This window comes from Cebus imitator, unplaced genomic scaffold (genome assembly GCF_001604975.1).
Source record: "Cebus imitator isolate Cc_AM_T3 unplaced genomic scaffold, Cebus_imitator-1.0 Scaffold12, whole genome shotgun sequence".
Classification (NCBI taxonomy): Eukaryota; Metazoa; Chordata; class Mammalia; order Primates; family Cebidae; genus Cebus; species Cebus imitator.
Genome location: NW_016107327.1, coordinates 9,204,847 through 9,223,609, shown reverse-complemented (window position 1 = coordinate 9,223,609; position 18,763 = coordinate 9,204,847). Strand labels below are relative to the sequence as shown.

Genomic DNA, 18,763 nt, shown 5'->3' with positions numbered 1-18,763 from the left:
TTGGAAATTTTTAGAATATTATTTTATCCCCTGCATTCCAAGTTTCAGAATGAAGTGCCATAGCATGAATCTTCTCTTAATTAACTGTTTGACACTTGGAAAGCTCCTGTTGCTCAGTTATTTAAAAAAAGTGTATAGAGATAATTTACACCTATTTTCTTTGTTTCTTTCCATAATGCTCATTAGTAAGGTATTGGATTTATTCTTTAATTTTCTCATCTTTTCCTTTTGTTTTTCATCTCTGTGTTTTGATTCTACTTTCTGGAAGAGTTCCTTCACTTTGTCTCTAGACCTTTTAATGGAATATTTCATTTCTGCTGTCATATTTTTAATTGACAAGAACTCTTTTTCTTTTTGTATCTTCATCTGTTTCGTGGATACCATGTCTCTGAGGGTACTAATTATAGTTTGCTTTTAAGAAGTTTTCTTTTCCTCCTGTAATGTCTGTATCCTCCAAGCTCCTTTGCTTTCCTGTGTATTTTGGACACTGTCTTTCCTGGTGCAGTCTTCCCTCAATGCCATTTGTTGCTCTCTGTCCAATTCTATGTAAGAATGAGGCACTGAACACCTGACTGAGAGTTCTGTGGGAAGGAGTGCCTTGCTGTGGAAAGACTAGGCATCACTGCATCATGGTCAGCTACTCCCATGGTCAGTTACTCCCATGCAACTGTATCTTCACGTCCCTCCTCTAAGTGGTTCAGGGTACCCAAAGAAGTCTGTTCCAGGGTCTTAGCTGTGGATGAAGGCCTGGCAATGTTCTGAGATGGTGAGAAAGAGGACTGGGGTGGATGTGCTCTTCATTCTTGGCTTTCCTTTCCCTCAGCCCATCTCTATCTGCTTTGCGACAATTGACCACACATTCAGATTTCTGATTCAATCTCTTCAGGGCCTAAAGTGCCTATCTGCTGTTGAGGGTGGGGTGGGTGCATTCAGCTGACTGCATTAATTGATGGAAAGAATTCTGAGGTCTGTAGTTCTATATGAACTTTTAAGGGACCCCCCATTTTTAGCATCCATCCCTCCAACTTTTGCCAGAACGTGGTGCACTATTCCCCAGACTGTCCCTAGTAAGTTCTGTGGAGTGAATCGCCTCATCTGCTCAGTGTAGCTCTCTGCAGACCGTTTGTGTTCCTGTCTCTCTTTCTTCTTTGTTCTACAGCTCAGGACTACAGAGGTTTTGGGTACTATTAGAAATGGAGTGTATACACGTTTCAGGCTGCAGTTGCTGTTTGTTGATGACTTTTGCATAAGGGATGAAAAAGTTGTACTTTGGCCATGATGAAAGAGGAAGTCTTAAACACTTGGTGTTGGCTAGAGGGATATTCAGTGGCAAGTTGGTGAGCATCCTGAATCAGTTTGCTGGAACTGCCTCAACAGAGTACCACAAACTGTGTGTCCCAAACAGAAATGTAATGGCTCATGGGTCTGGAGGACAGAAGTCTGAAACCAAGGTATCAGCAGGTTACCTCGTTCTGAGAGCAGGGAGGGAGGATCTGTTCCCTGCCCCTTTCTGGCTTCTGGTGGCTTGCTGGCTATCTTTGGTGTTTCTTGGCTTCTGCTGCATCACCCTGGTCTCTGCCTTCATCTTCACATAGACTTCTTCCTGTGTGCATGTCTAAGTTTCCCTTTTTGATAAGGACACCGGTCACATCGGATCAGGGGTCCAACCTACTTCAGTATGTCCTCATCTTAACTGATTACATCTGCAACAGCCCTATTTCCAAATTAGTTCACATTCTGAGGTCCTGGTGGTTACAACTTCAACATATGAATTTTTGGATGATGCAATCCAACCCATAACACATCCCATATTTGACATCTTCTGATGAAGGTGACCCAGCATCTCACTCTGTTGGAAACAGTTTGGGTTTTTACACATCAAATTCTGCTTAATTCTTATTAGTGCTTTCCAGTCTCAATAATGTCCAAGTTCAAACAATAAATTATGGAGTCACACTATATATGAACCTTTCCGCTTGCGTGAAACTATCAAAGAATTTTACTGACATTCCTAGTAGATTGTGGACACAAATTCTGGGAAATAGTATTTTTATGTCTTCCTGTTTTTATTTTATGAAGAAATATAAGTATGTAGATGTACATATACATGATTTTTATAAAATCTTATGGAAAAATATAACTGTATTTTTATATGTATGTATGTACATATGTATGTATGTATATATATGTAACAAGCCATACATATGGTTTAAAAACACACCTAAAACTTATGATAGAACAGCATGGTATATAAGCAGAATTTTCAGTCTTTAAAATTTTTTTTCTTTAATAAAATGAAAGAAACAAGAAGTAAAATGGAGTTTTATATTGTCAACAATAAACAAACTTCCATCAGCTCAAGAAAATTAGATATTCAGATCTCCCAGGGTTCACAGAGGCTCTGAATTTGGCCAAATCAAGGCTTTGAACCCATATTTATGGGATTGGGGACAGCTCAGTTCTTCCCATGGCAACAAACTGTGCTGTCATAAACACTGCGGAATGGTCGCTGGACTATGAGGGAGATAAGATCTTATTAAAAATACAAAAGTTGGAGCTTACATACAGGAATATGGAGATGTATTGACAAGGGGATTTGCATTATATGTAAACAGTACTTTCTCATTTGGCCTAATAAGGAAAAGGCCCCGTTTGATGAAAACAAATATGGGCTAACGCTTATCTTCCTTAAATAGCTGTTACATAAATGACCTACCAACAGAAAAGGTCGTAAGGAGAGAGAAAAGCCAATACAGGCAGCCCCCACCGAAATGGGGTTTGTGCCTTTGTCCAAAATTATCACCCCACTACTAAAGGCATTTCTTGGTAAGAACTATTTTTCTCTCAAAAAGATAAAACTTATATTCTTTTCTAACTGTAAAATGCATTCTCATTTTATAAACTTTAGATATACATAAAACATTGAAAATGAAAATAACATATAATTCTACCACCTTAAGAATTTTTAGACTGGAATCATGCTGAACATCGAATTTTATATCTTCTTTTTTTCACATAGTATTACATCATGCATGAGTTTCATCCCATGCTATTAAAAGTGCTTTACAAGGATGACATTTAATAAATGCCTAGTAGTCTCTCATAGGGACAAACCATAGTTTAACCATTTCCATGTTGCAGTGGATGTTTTTTAATAAACCTAATTTTTCAACATTATTAATATTGTAGTAGTGAGCATCTTACAAATAAACCTTTATTTACATTTCTTATTAGTTTATTAAAATACATTGCTATAAATGAAATTATTAGGGCAAAAGTTCTGAACACTTTTAAGATTCTCCCACTTTAAACAGCTTTTTCAGAATTTTTCTCTATTCTTACTTGTCTACACTCCCAGATGCACTTCATTTAAAATTTTATCATTCTAGAAAACAATTCTTTAGAATTTTTATTGGGATTACATTAAAACCATAAATTTAAATGGAAAAAAATGACATTTTTATAATTTTTAGGAACTTCATATGTATATCCATTTGTCCAAGGATTCTTTTATATCTCTCAATAAACTTTTATGGTTTTTTCATATTGTTCCTGCACATTCCTTTTATTTTAAAATTTTTGTTGCGATTGTAAATACAATCATCATGTCATTATATTTTTTAATCAGAGATTGCTGGAATAGAAAAAAAATGATTACTAATTTTAGAAATATTTATCTTCTAATCAGCCAATTTGTTAAACTATCCGATTATTTACAACAAGCTTATAGTTGGTGAGGAGTGTGTGTGTATGGGAGGAGGGTATATAATCATACCAGCTAAAAATATAGTATTTTACCTTTTTCTTTCCAGTAATAAAACCCCCTCTCTTAGGGTTCTTGTCTCTTCTGTTGGCCACAGCATTCAAGAAGTTAACTAATGGCCAGGTGTGGTGGTTCACGCCTGTTATCCCAGCACTTTGGGAGGCAGAGGGTGGAGGATCGCATGATCTCAAGAGTCTGAGACCTTGTCTCTTAAAAAAAATTTGAGAAAAGTTAGTTGAGTGTGGTGGCGTGCCTGTAGCCCTAGCTCTCTGGGGGGCTAAGGTGGGAGAATTGCTTAAGCTCAGGAGGTGGAGGCTGCAGTGAGCCTTGATGGTACCACTGCACTCAGCCTGAACAACAGAGTGAGATCCTGTCTCCAAAAACATAATTCTAACAAAAGAAAGATAACAAAAAGTTACCCTGTAAAGATCATAGATAGTATTTTTGACTTGTTACCAAGAAGAATAAGAATAACCTCTTACGTATTATACCAGTAATTATAATGTTGGTTACTAAGTTTAATATTGGAATGGACATATATAAATACATGTGCCTCAGGAGATTACACAGATAACAGGAATAAATAAAGTAGGCCAGCTATAAGACAATAGAGCTTGGTGGAGACTGTGATCAACTGGACAGCGCTCCTTCTAATGTGAGCTGCACAGCAGATACTCAGCTTAAGCCTATTATAGCATATGAAATGTGAGCTTTGTGTTAAGATCCTAACCCTAATCTTTTTTTGTATATAAAAGACAATATCTGATTTTATATGAAATCTCCAAATTATTGACCCAGCAATCCCATTATTGGGTATATACCCAAAGGATTATAAATCATTCTATTATAAAGACACATGCACATGTATGTTTATTGAGGCACTGTTCACAGTAGCAAAGAGTTGGAACCAATCGAAATGCCCATCAGTGATAGACTGGATAAAGAAAATATGGCACATTTGCATCATGGAATACTATGCAGCCATCAAAGAGAATGAGTTCATGTCCTTTGCAGGGACATGGATGAAGCTGGAAACTATCATTCTCAGCCAACTGACACAAGAACAGAAAACCAAACACCACATGTTCTCACTCATAAATGGGTGTTGAACAATGAGAACACATGGACACAGAGGGAAACATCACACACTGGGGTCTGTAGGGGGGTGGGGGGTCTAGGGTAGGGATAGCAGGGGCTGGGGGTCTAGGGGAGGGACAGCATTAGGAGAAATACGTAATGTAGATGATGGGATGATGGATGCAGCAAACCACCATGGCATGTGTATAACTATGTAACAAACCTGCACGTTCTGCACATGTACCCCAGAACTTAAAGTATAATAATAATAAAAAAGAAATCTCCCAATTATAAAGTGTCTATAACAAATCATTTTCCCAATACTGTACAGGCCAAAACAAAAAAATTAAATCAGTGGTCCTTGTTCAGTTCATTTGCAAACACAGGTTTCAAATAAATATTCCTGACCATAAGGAAGAATCAGTTTAATCCAAGTCTCCAAAGGGTTTTGTTTTTTTTAGAAGTACATGGTTTGGTTATGACATTTTTAAAATTTTTCTTTCACTCATTGAATAGACTTTCTAATATTAAAAATGCATTTCAAGGATATAATGAACAATAACCTAGAGTTTAATTTTGTTAACTAAAATTGTATTTTTAATTTATTCAAATGTTTAATATTTGGTTTTTAGATATGTAAGTTTCACAAGATTAATTGTGGATCTTTTATATTCTGAATAACATTCTGAAGTAGAGTAGCATAGAAATTATCTGTTTCTTGAAAGTTTGGAGAAACCTCACCTGGAAAATTATCTGGCATAAGGTCTTTTGAATTATTCTGATTTTTTTCCAAGGTTATTGGTCTATCTATTATTGTGTCAATTTTGGCCACTTTTACTTTCCTTGAAAGATATATCTTTCCAATTTAACGTCAAAAATTTTTATAATATTCTCATAATTGTATGACCTCCTCTGTATCTGCTGTTACATATTCTTAATTCTAATGCCTTTTTTTACGATGGTTAAATCAATTTGTCAGGTTGTTTTGTTTGATTTTTCATAATGCTATTTTCTTCACAGAACCATCTTCTACGTTTATCCTATGAGGTTTTTAAAATTTGTTTTTAAACTCAGTAATTCCTGATTTTAGCATTGCTACTACATACTTCTTCTCTCCCAGTGTGTTTTGTTATTATCTAACTTCTTGAATTCAAAGATTAGCTCATTTATTTTCATTAATAATGACAGCACTTAAGGCTATGAGTGGTTTTTTTTCTCCAGTAGAGCAGTGGTTTAATCCTGAAGATCTGATATATAGTATTGTTATTTTTTTCTTAATGTTCTAGTCTATTATTGTGAACTTGACGTTTGCATTGACATATATGTTTACAAATTTTGAAAAGTATTTACAAGGATTAGAAGAATTACTACTTTGTTAATTTTTCAATTTGTTATATTACGGTCATAGAATATGACCAGTTCAATTTTACATTACAGAATTTGTTGAGATTTTCTTTGTGATTGAGTATATAAAAAATTTAATAAGTGTTTCATGGTAACTTGAAAAAATACTTTACCTGAACAATATAAAATTGAATATAGATCTAATCCAACCTTGCACTTGATTCAAACTTCTTGTCTTTATGTTTTCTATGTGACCTTGTAAAGACAGAAATCTACCATGACAATTGTGTTTGTGTCTCTTCTGCCAAGAGCTGTTGTATACGTATAGATAAAACTCACTTGAAAGATAATTATTACCATACTTTATTATGGAATTTTTATTTATTAATAATTATTCTTTCATTTAATCCTCTTGGTTTTCCTAAAATTAATATTGTCATCCTGTTGCTTTTCTAGAAAATATTGATCTGTTTTATTTTAAGTAAAAAACTAAAAACATTCCTAAAATATTCTGATTTATGAAAAACTTATAAGCAGTTTACTGCTAAAATTGTTATGATTATTTGAACTTCATTTGTTTAAATTATAAACATATATATATATATTTTACATGAACCTGATTCACATTTAGGTTGGATGGAGACTATTTTTAAGCAATTTTTAAAAGAAGGGCAAAGGGCTGGTACAGTTCTTGAATTATTAAATATCAATATTTTTCTACAGTCATCATATGAGAATAAGAACATAGTAATATGCAATTTTTAGGTCACATCATTTCCATCTTAAACCTCAGTAGACATTTTTCCATTGTCTTTGGGCTTTTGGTTATATAATTAAAATCCGAGAGCTAGTACTATTCTTAGACCTGAATAGGAGATCCTTGCCTCAAACCTCACCCCTCAGAAGGTCCCACAATTTGCAGTGCCTTCCTTGAAATCTTCTAAGTCTTCATCTGGTGTCAGGGGCCAGCAGGGGCCCCCTAAATCCTGATTGCAATCCATGTGGGCACTGATCCTTTTTCTTCCTTTTGAGACCCCAGATTATTTTGAATAACTCAGGCAGTTTATGTAGAAAGAGGCCCCATGAACAATATTTGTTCAGATCTCCAAAAGGTAACTCTACTGAGGCCAAGCTGATTTTTCTGTAACTTATTTCACAGACATAACAAATAGACATAATTTTATATATGCATTAAAGTGCACAGATCTTAAGCTTGACTGATTTTTTTTTGTATACGTTAAGTTCTGGGATACATGTGCAGAACCTGCAGGTTTGTTACATAGGTATACATGTGCCATGGTGGTTTGCTGCATTCATCAACCTGTCATCTACATTAGGTATTTCTCCTAATGCTACCCTCCCCTAGCTCCCCACCCCCTAACAGGCCCTGGTGTATGATGTTCCCCTCCCTGTGTCCATGTGTTCTCATTGTTCAACTCCCACTCATGAGTGAGAACATGTGGTGTTTGGTTTTCTGTTCCTGTGTTAGTTTGCTGAGAATGATGGTTTCCAGCCTCATCCATGTCCCTGCAAAGGATATGAACTCATCCTTTTTAATAACTGCATAGTATTCCATGGTACAAATGTGCCACACTTTCTTTATCCAGTCTTTCATTGATGGGCATTTGGGTTGGTTCGAAGTCTTTGCTATTGTGAATTGTGCTGCAATAAACACACTTGTGCATGTGAAGCTTGACCAATTTTTATAAAATGATTATACCTATGTAACCTACATCCAGATTAGAATACATACATAATATTGCCAGCATTCCAGAAGTCTCCTCTGTACCCTCTACCAGTCATCCTCCAACAGGCAAGCATTACTCTGACTTCTGTCACCACAGATTACGTTTTTTCCTGTTTTGGAATTTTATATACATGAAATTATACATAGTGTACTCCTTTGTGGCTGGCCGTTTCATTCAGCATTATCTCTGTGAGTTTATCCATATGATAGCATGTAGTAGTGGTTCATTTTCTTTTCATTGTTTATATTGTAGTTTCATTATAAATCTTCCACAGTGTTTCCATTCCACCATTGACGGACATGTGGGTTGATTCCAGCTTAGGGTTAGTGTTAATACTGTGGCACTGAACATTCCTGTATGTGTATTGCTGTAGCATGTATTCCACTAGGAGCAGAATTGCTGGGTCATTGGGTACACATTAGTAAACACGGTCAAACAGCTTTCAAAAGGGACTGTATCAGGGCACATTCCATTTTTTTCTTTTTTCTTTTTTTTTTTTTTGAGTCAGACTCTCACTCTGTCACCAGGCTGGAGTGCAGTGGTGTGATCTTGGCTTATTGCAACCTCTGCCTCCCAGGTTCAAGTGATTCTCCTGTCTGAGCTCAGCCTCCCAAGTAGCTGGGATTACAGGCACCTGCCACTACACCCAGCTAATTTTTTGCATTTTGAGCAGAGACAGGGTTTCACCATGTTGGCCAGGCTGGTCTCGAAATCCTGACCTTGTGATTTGCCCACCTCAGCCTCCCAAAGCGCTGGGATTACAAGTGTGAGCCTCACCCAGGCTCATTGCCACATTGCCACTATCGATGCATGACAGTTTCTGTTGCTTGACATCCTCAGCAAGCTTTTACAGTGTCAGTGATTTATTTTTCAGTTAGCCCTTCAGGTTGATATATAGTGTTTCTCACTGTGGTTCTAATTTGCATTTCACCGATAATTAATAGTTCCCTGATGATAATATTGACCACTTTTCACATACTTGACAAGCCGAAATCTCCTCTCCTGGAAAATGACAACTGAAAAATCTTACTCTTTTGTTATTGGATTGTTGAGCTGTCTACCTTTTTTCAAATTGATACATAAAAATTCTCTGTATGTTGTAAAAACAAGGTTTTGTTGCAGAAGTCTACAAATCTGCTTGCCTTTCTGCACCTTTGATGATATTTTCTGATTTTTTTTTTAATCTAAATTTTAACAAAGTCTATTTGATCTATCTTTTTCTTTCTGGTTGGTACTTTTTAAGAATCTTTGCTTAATCCCAGGTCCTGAATATATCTTCTTGCTTTACCCTTTTTATTTGGGTCTGTAATCCCCATGGAATCAGTGTTCTGTGAAGGAAGTGAAGAGGGAGTCAGTTTCATTTGTTTATGGATGTGCATACATTTGCTCTAGCAGCACTTCTTGGAAAGACCAAGCTTTTCCTCAATGGCATTGCTGCAACACAGTTTTCCTTTTCTATTCTTTTTAATTTTTAACTTTTTTCACTGATATATAATAATGATACATATTCATGGGGTACATTTGATATTTTGATATATGCGTACAGTGTATAATGATTAGATCAGGGTAATTAAGATATCCTGCAACACAAAACATTTTTTTTTTTTTTTGTAAATTCAATGACTGCAGTACCATGTTTAGACACAGGCAAGAGAACCCCTGCCCCCGGCCACACGCCTCAGGGAATGTCCCCACAACCTTCCATTTGAAGTGCTTTCCTTAGGCTCCTGTGGCTCGCAGTGTTGTCTGGGTGCCCTGAGCCAGGATGAGGACCTGCATGTACTTTGCCCCTGTTCTCCTTTTGAGGCACTCTCTGACCATCTATGCCTATATAAGAAGCCAATTGCATGCCCTGAGGAGGACCTGGTCCACTGCTGACCCTAAATTGGTCTTAAGCTGCACCTGTGTGGGCCTGTGTCGGCTCACTCATCCATGATCTGACTGTGGTATTGCTCCTGTGCAGCAGAGGAGGTAGTGACAGGCATGTTTTACCCTGTCCACTCCAGGCAGCGGTACCAGGGTGGTCATCTCACCCCTTCTCTTCCCTGCCACATGTCAGGTAGTCGCCATGGGGCGGTCTCATTACCTCCTCCAAAGGCTTCCAAGACTATTGCTCCTCAGTGGAAATGGGCACTTCCCATTGATTCATGTTCTTTTTTTGCCTCTGATCAATGTGGCAATGTCATGCTCTCCCAGGTTTGTTTTAAGCCATCCCAGATAATAGACAGACATTCTTTACATGAATGAGGATTTCATTTTTGCTCTCCCCATGGGACCCTCCTTGCTGCTGGCAGAGTATGGAAGGCAAGGTCGTAGTCAACAATGAAAGTGATTCTGAGACTGTGATCACTCAGTGTTGACATTACAGCTTACAGAGTTCAAGAGAAGAAATGATTGGCAGATATTTTGTTCCTTATTTATGCTGTAAAATTCTGAATGATAATTTAACATGTGTAGACAGCAAAATTTCCTCCATATTCTACATAAGACTTGAATTTGTAGTGATCTTCAATGAAACATAGAAATAACCTTTGAGAGAGACATTGGATACCCATAGTCACGAGCAGCATAATGGATGATTCAGCATCATGAATGATGATGCAATCAATGTTGAATAAACAGGGCAAGATCTACTGTGTCTCAATGAAGTTTCTGAAGGCCCTGGAATTATGAATATTAAGAATCACTATCTTTTCTTTGTGGTGGAAAATATGAAATCTGCCAAGAATAGCACAGATGAAAATAAGGGTCACAAAGAGATCACAATAATGATCACAAAGGGATGGTTTCTGACCCTGAACAGGAAGAGACAGTGTCTGGACCTATGAAGAATCTAGTGAAATGACTAGATCCAACGATATAAATTTTTCAAGATTTGGATTTCCATTGCCAGGTTGCCCTTCAGGTTTGTGCTGGGTCACATTCCCACCAGCAGACTAAGAGTTGATTATTCATTCTCTTCCTCACCAATATTAAATATTAAATTCTTCTGCCAATTTGCTGGAGAAAATGTTTTAATTCACATTTCTTTGATTACAAGTAAAGTTGACATATGTATTTTTATATGTTTATTGGGATTTTTATATTTTTTCATTTGTAAATTACTTGTTTATCTCTTTTGCCAATTTTTCTATTTAGCTGTACATCTTTCTGGTTAGCACTTTATGTTAACAATATGATATCCATTAGTCGTATATGTTTTAAACATTTATTTTCAGTTTATTTGTTTTTTAATTTTGCCAATGTTAATTTATTTAATGTATAAATTTAAACTGTCATAAAGTCAAATATTTTCCAGTGTTCAGTTCTTTTTCATTTGTGCTTAGGAAAGCCTATCTCACTCCAATACCAAATTTTAAAAAGCACCTATGTGTTTTCTGCTTCTTTTAAGATTTCTTGGCTGGGCATAGTGGCTCATGCTTATAATCCCAGCGCTTTGGGAGGCCAAGGTCAGTGGAGCACTTGAGATCAGGAGTTCAAGGCCAGCCTGGCCAATGGGGCAAAACCCTTCTACCGAAAATACAAAAATTAACCAGTTGTGATAGTATGAACCTGTAGTCCCAGTTACTTGGGAGGCTGAGGCAGGAGAATCACTTGAATCCAGGAGGCAGAGGTTTCTTTTTTTTTTTTTTTTTTTTTTTTTTTTTTTTTTTTTTCATTTAATATTGTAATCCGGGTAGATATGTGTAATAGGATGAAAGTAGGGATATCATTTTAGTTTGTTTTTATTTTTTTTCCAGACATTTCACCAGTTGTCCCAGATCCTGCTAGAAGCACAGTAAGAAACATACAGGGCAGGATTGAGATACATGAATAAAACGAAATGAAAAAGGAAAGGAAAGTTGAAGACAATTGAAGGAAAATGATTTATATGGAAATAAGTGAAGGTGAGCCAATATATAAAAACTAAAAGGAGGGAACTAAAATAATGAAACAAAATATTTTAAATTAGAATTCTCAAAAAATCACTTCAAGCTAAAAGCAGACTTTATAGCTTGAGAACACATACCACGTTCTAGGAAAAATAGACCCAGAACAGTCAACATCAAGTAAGTTTACTGGAGGAAATCCCCTACAAGGGAAAGATAACAGGCTGGCCTCACACATCTTCACAGTAACATTCAGCAATGGCAGAAGTCAACAGCTCTATTTTCAGATTCACAAGGAAAGAAAGGGTGATCCAAGAACTTTACACCCAGACAAATTGTCATTCTTGTATAAAGACAACTGAAAAACAATTTTGAACATGCAAGAACTCAGGAACTAGTTCCCAAGCATCCTTTTTTTTTAACCTTTCACAAACTTATTTATTTGAAAATACAAATAAAAAATTATACTTTCCACACCTGTGATGTGAGAGGCTGCCATCCACATAGTAATTTTTTACAACAGGGCTTAAGAAAGCCACACACAAAGACCTAAAAGATGCTTGATATCTATCGATCTATCTATCTCTCTCTCTCTCTCTCTCTCTCTATAGAGAGATAGATATGTGTAGATAGATAGATAGATATGTATGTATGTACATATATTTTTAAAAAACCAGCCATTCCATTACTGGATATATATCCATAGGATTATAAATCATTCTATTATAAAGACACATCAAAATAGGTTTTGTTTTTGTATTTGGAGCCAAAAATAAATGTTTGACCCAAAATTCCCCAAATGAAAAAAAAAAAAAAAACCTGCCCCCAAGAAATCAAAAACAAACCAAAACCAAAACCAAAACCAAAACTTGAACATCTTTCAGGTCATTAGAGTCGACAATTACCCAATGATTTTTATAGAAGTCTAGTAAAATGTGTATAACATTCACTGGCCGTGATTGACTAAGCATCCTTTTTAAACTCCTGAACTTCAACCAACCAAGAGATAAACACACACGCACACACACACACACACGCATGCACACACACACAGAGCCAAAAAACTAACAGTGAATCTTAACCTTATTTATTTGTACAATCAAGATCAAAATAAATCTAGGAAATACGGCAACAGAGAATAATGTAAATGTTATAAATCCTAACAATTATACAAAGTAGAAGTTACGTAAATTTAAAATAATTTGGAGAGGAAAGGAAAGAGAATATAAAAATATAAGTCTGCCAGGAGAGCAGAAGATCAAACACTGCATGTTCTCACTCATAGGCGGGTGTTGAACAATGAGAACACATGGACACAGGGAGGGGAGCACTACACACTGGGGTCAGTTGGGGGGAAATAGGGGAGGGAGGGTGGGGGGTGGGAAGCTGGGGAGAGATAGCAAGGGGAGAAATGCCAGATGCAGGTGATGGGGAGGAAGGCAGCAAATCACACTGCTATGTGTGTTCCTATGCAACAATTCTGCATGTTCTTCACGTGTACCCCAAAACCTAAAATGCAATAAAATAAATAAATGGGAAAAAAAAATATAAGTCTGCTAACTTTCTCAGCATTTGCAGTTGGAGGTTAAAATAACTAACTTAAAGCTAATGAAATAAAAAGGCATAAAATATTTAAAGCTAAGTTGTAAGGAAAATTATAGTAAACTAGGAGTGAGCAGGGGAAGATTATTTTTCATAGTAGAGAATTACAAGTAAAGTTTAAATCTGTATTTTCAGATACTCTCTGTAGAAATAGAAGGCTAAGGGTATTATGAAACATTGTGATTGCAGATATAAGCATCAGAACAACATACAAACATTTCAATTTATCAGAAAAGAAAATCTATAAGAATCAAGAAAATCATAGACGATAGACTAAGAAAAAAGCTAAAAATTAGAAAGCATTACATAAATTAAAATGCCACTGTATCTGCCATACTAGTGAATATACATGGGTAAAACTAATGTGTGATTTTTTTATGAAGCACAAAGCAAAAAATCAAAATGCATACCAAAAAGGCAAAGGCATCAAACACAGACAAAGGCTATTGTAAGTAATGTTAACAAAAAGAAGGTGGGGTATGACAGAGACAGTTTGTCCTTTCCAAATATTTATTGACTTTCCTATCTTTTCCAGCCTTCCTTGGGAATAAACAGGACTTATGACTAATTCTAGCCTATAGACTATGCTGAAAATTGACTGTCATTTCCTCTCTGAGACAGGTAAGAATCAGTGTGCCTCTCCACTAGTCATTTTCCCTGTCATGTACTCCCGGTGGCATAGCCACAAGGTGGAACAAGGCAACCCAGATCACAATGGATTTGGCATGAGCAGGAAATAAATACTTTGTTCATTCTCTGAAAATTGGGCTTTAATTTCTATTTCAATATTAATAGCCTGATTGTTTGTAATCTTCATATCAAAGATGAGTTAGGGGGAGAAAAATAATAATGGCAGGACACTTTTTCAATGACAAAAGAGGGGACTATTCACAATGAACCTATCACATTCATGAACGCCTATGCAGCAAATATCTTAGAATCAACATTCATAAAATAAAAATGTCAGAAAATAGGAGAAAGAGTATCACTTTCTTGGAAATGATATTTTGGCCACAATTTTTCTGTGCACTGGAAGATGGCGGTCCTCCTTCCCTGCCACTTGAGATGCTTCTTGGCACCTCTTTCCTCTTGGTGCCAAGAAGCATCTCAATTGGGTAGCAGCCCAAAAGCACTGGATACTGACTACATTGACCCGTGTGTTTGCTCACCACCCATATACCAGTCCCCACAGGCTGGAAGTCTCCCCCTCATCATTTTCCTAAGGAACAGGCTTAAGTATGCACTGACAGGAGATGAAGCAAAGAAGATTTGCATGCAGCAGTTGATTACAATCGATGACAAGGTCTCGACTGATATAACCTATGCTGTTGGTTCCTCAGATGACAGCATTAACAAGACCAGAGAGAATTTCTTTCTGATCTGTTGCCTTGCGGTTCATCCTATTACACTTGAGGAGGCCAAGTTATTCAAAGTGAGGAAAAACATTGTGGGCACAAAAGAAATCCCTGATCTGGCAGCTCGTGATACTGGCACCACCCGCTGCCCTGATCCTCATCAAGGTGAATGATGGCAAGATTACTGATTTCATCAGGTTCAACACTGGTAACCTGTGTATAGTGACTGGAGGTGCTAACCTGGGAAGGACTGGTGTGATCACCAACAGAGAAAGACATTCTGGATTTTTCGATGTGGTTCATGTAAAAGATACCAACAGCAACAGCTTTGCCACCCAGCTCTCCAACATTTTTGTTATTGGCAAAAGCAACAAATCATGGATTTCTCTTGCCTGAAGACAAGGTATCTGCCTCACCATTGCTGAAGAGAGATAGAGAAGCCTGGAGGCCGAAGAGAACACTGGGTGAAATGGTCTCTAGGTGATATGTTATGAAGGTCTTTATACTTAATTAAAGAAAATACATCATGAAAAAAATTAATAAATGATATTTTGAATTTTTTCCCTCAGTCCATGAAAAAGCAGGTAAACAGAACATTTGTAAGAAAGTAGAAAACCTAAATTACAAAGTTAATAAGTTAAATTGTAACATATTAACTCCATATCTTGAAAACAGAAAAATATATATTTTCTCAGGCCTTTATGGAACTCTCACAAAAATTAGCCACATGTTAAATCACAAAAAAGATAGTAATTTTTAATAGGAATTACACTGATAACAATTGTTATCACAAAGCAATAAAACTTGAAATTAATACTAAAACAAGAAAACAAAAATTCTCTTACCTAGAAATCGTTTACTTCTCTCATAAGCAACTTTTGGGTCAAAAAGAAAGTCAAATCTGAATTTACCAGAAATATAGAAAATACAATAACAAAAACATTACATGTCTGAATCACTGGGTTGCATCTAAGATAGTGCTTATAGGAAAAAAACCTTAAATACTTATATTAATAAACATTAAGCATTCAATTCAAAAAGTTAGAAAACAACAGTAACCAAGAAAAAGAAAGGGAAAAACATGTTCTCACTTTTAAGTGGGAGCTGAACAATGTGAACACATAAACATAGGGAGGGGAACAACACACACTGGGACCTGTGTGGGGAGGGGTTGGGAGGAGAGGGAGCATTAGAAAAAATAGCTAATGCATACTGGGCTTAACATCTAAGTGATGGGTCGATAGGTGCAGCAAACCACCATGGCACATGTTTACCTATGTAACAAACCTACACATCCTGTGCATGTACTCTGGAACTTAAAAGAAAAAAGAAGAAATGGAAAAAATTTCGAAACTAAAAATGGAAGTTAAAGAATTAGAAAGCATAGAAAAAATAAGGCTTATAATTAAATCTAACTGCTAATTCTTTGCAATATAAATACAATGAATAACCTGTTAGCTAATCTATTCAAGATAAATGGAAGAAAGGGCAAATAATTTAAATATTATAAAAGTGAAAGAAACCACAAATACCAAGTAAACTAAAAGAATCCAAAGAAACCACATTGCCCATGACTAAGAAACACATTTGAAAAACAAAAGGAAATGAAATGTTTCCCTAGAGAAATGTAATCTGCAAAAACTGACACCAGAAGAGATAAAAGATCTAAGCAGACCAATTACCGTAAAGGAAATATAGCAAGTTGCAAAATAATTTTACCTTCATCCGATTCCCTATTCCCACAATATCTCATCCAAGAAAGCACCAGGTCTAGATAGTTTCCAAGGAAAATTTTCCCAAGGCTTTCAGAAATAGATTACTTTAATGCTATTTAAATGGTTTCAGAACGTAGAATGGAACACTTCCAAATTATTTTTATAAATCTAGCATAATATCAGTATCAAAAACTAACAAAAAGAACATACAACCAAAACTACAGATAAATCTCAGACATAAGTATAAATGGAAATATCCTAAATAAAATATTAGTGAATGAAACCTAGTCACTTAAAAGAGAAACACAACATAAACTAAGTAGATGTATGCCAGGAATTAAAAGATGTTTCAACATCAGAAAGTCTGTCAATTTAATTAGCAGCATTCATAGACCAAAAGAGTAAAACTGTATAACCATCTTCATAGGTACTGACAAGGTATTTAAGATTACTGTAAAAACAGCTGGAACTCTTATGCACTTGGTGGTAGTATATATCTGTACGTCCACTTTGGGAAATGGACAGTATTTATAAAACTGAACGTATACATACCCTATTATTTCTCACAGGTATGCAGCAATAAATACATACATATGTTAAGTAAAAGACTTATACAAGAATGATCATAACAACTGAAAGCTGAAAACAACCAAAATCCAACAGCAGTGGAATGGAGAAAAATGTTATGGTATATTTCTACAATATACTATAAACACTATTAAAATGAGCAAACTCTGGCTACATACACCATGGATCCATCTCACTGACATGATGTTGAGCAAGAGAATATATACTGCATAATTCCATCTCTACAGAATGCAAAACAAGACAAAACTAATCTATGGTTTAAGGAGTCAGGATAATGCTTACTTCTGGGGAGGCTATTGCCTGTGAGGGGCTGTGTGGGAGCTTCTGGGATACTGATGGTGTTCTCTTTTCTCACCTGGCTGTTGATTACACAGGTTCTTCACCTTATGAGCCACAATAACAACAACTTGTGCATTTTTCTACATGCATTTCTACACTTTAAGATAAAGTTTACATTTTTTTCAAAAAAGATTCCTTTGAGCCCCTGGGACTCAAGATAAGACCACCATTCCCTTCTTCTCCTTGTTCGCGCTCACCATAGACAGGAGTCAAAAGAAAGCCCAAGGCTTTGCCTATTTGTGGCCGTGCTTCCTGCTCCATCCCCACCCTCCCTATATCTCTCAGAGCCTTACCACCGGTATCTGCCAAAAGACCATCAGAAACAATTGCATTACACCTTTATGTGTTCACATTCAACACCGCAACAAGCCTGGGATCCCCAAGCTATCTTTCATCTCCTGTACTCTAACTTTCCTTCTGATCCTGTGTCTCATCCCTTTCAAATATTGAAACCTTTACACTGTTCACTCTGTAGCTCGTTCACAGTCTCCAGCAAAATCCTCAAACCCTCAGCGTCTCTGAAAGTCCCCTTCAGCCTCTTGCTCTAAGAGGACCTGAGGACCCTGCAGCCCTCTCCTGGTGGGACACTTTCTCCCTGCATCCCTACCATGAGGCACACGGTGAGGTAGGGGTTCTCCTAGCTCTGTGTTGTCATTTCTGATCACCTGTCTTCTGTCTTCCTGAAACTCCCAGCCCACAATATCTTGTTTTCAGGCTTTAACACCCTTCTCATTGTTGCATTTGTCTACCACAACCGGTCACAAATATCCTGATGTTTTTCCTTTTTTCTTCCTGTCACTTCTGCAATAGGCCTATCATCATTATTGATGTTTCAAGAGCCACAAAGATGATCCTTTCAACATCTTAGCCATTCTGTTCCTCCACCTTCCCTCATCCAGCAATCTTCTCCCTCTGTCCTCAGACATTCACCCTCATGGTAACCCCCTAGGCTTTCTAAACACCTCAACAGCACCTCCTCCAGCATGACAATTTTAAGGATGGCCACTCTCTGACCACCACCTCTAGTCTTTTTGGCTCACTCTATTATTTTTACTTTAACACTTTTTAATCTCCTTCCACTGAGACCTACAAAATAGGAGAAATGATGTGTGTATTCAACAAAATACTGGTGGGTTTGAATAATGAACAAAATACCTGTAGCTCCATGTCTATCATCAGGACAGACTTAAATATATTCAGGCATTAATAAATCTGGGAAGAAAGGGCAATTTCAAGTGGTGCTTTTTTCCCTATATTGAAGAATGTTGTTTTTTAACTGACCATACATTTAGTAAGTAATTTAGTGGTATGATATCACAGTGGTTCAGACTTTGAATCTCTTTTTGAGAGAAAAGGGGGCAGG

The 18,763-nt window shown here is 36.6% G+C and overlaps 1 pseudogene; it reads left to right on the top strand.

Moving 5' to 3' along the window:
* Positions 1–13,987: 13,987 nt before the first annotated feature.
* Positions 13,988–15,193, top strand: LOC108281933 (annotated as a pseudogene).
* The last annotated feature ends 3,570 nt before the right edge of the window (positions 15,194–18,763 follow it).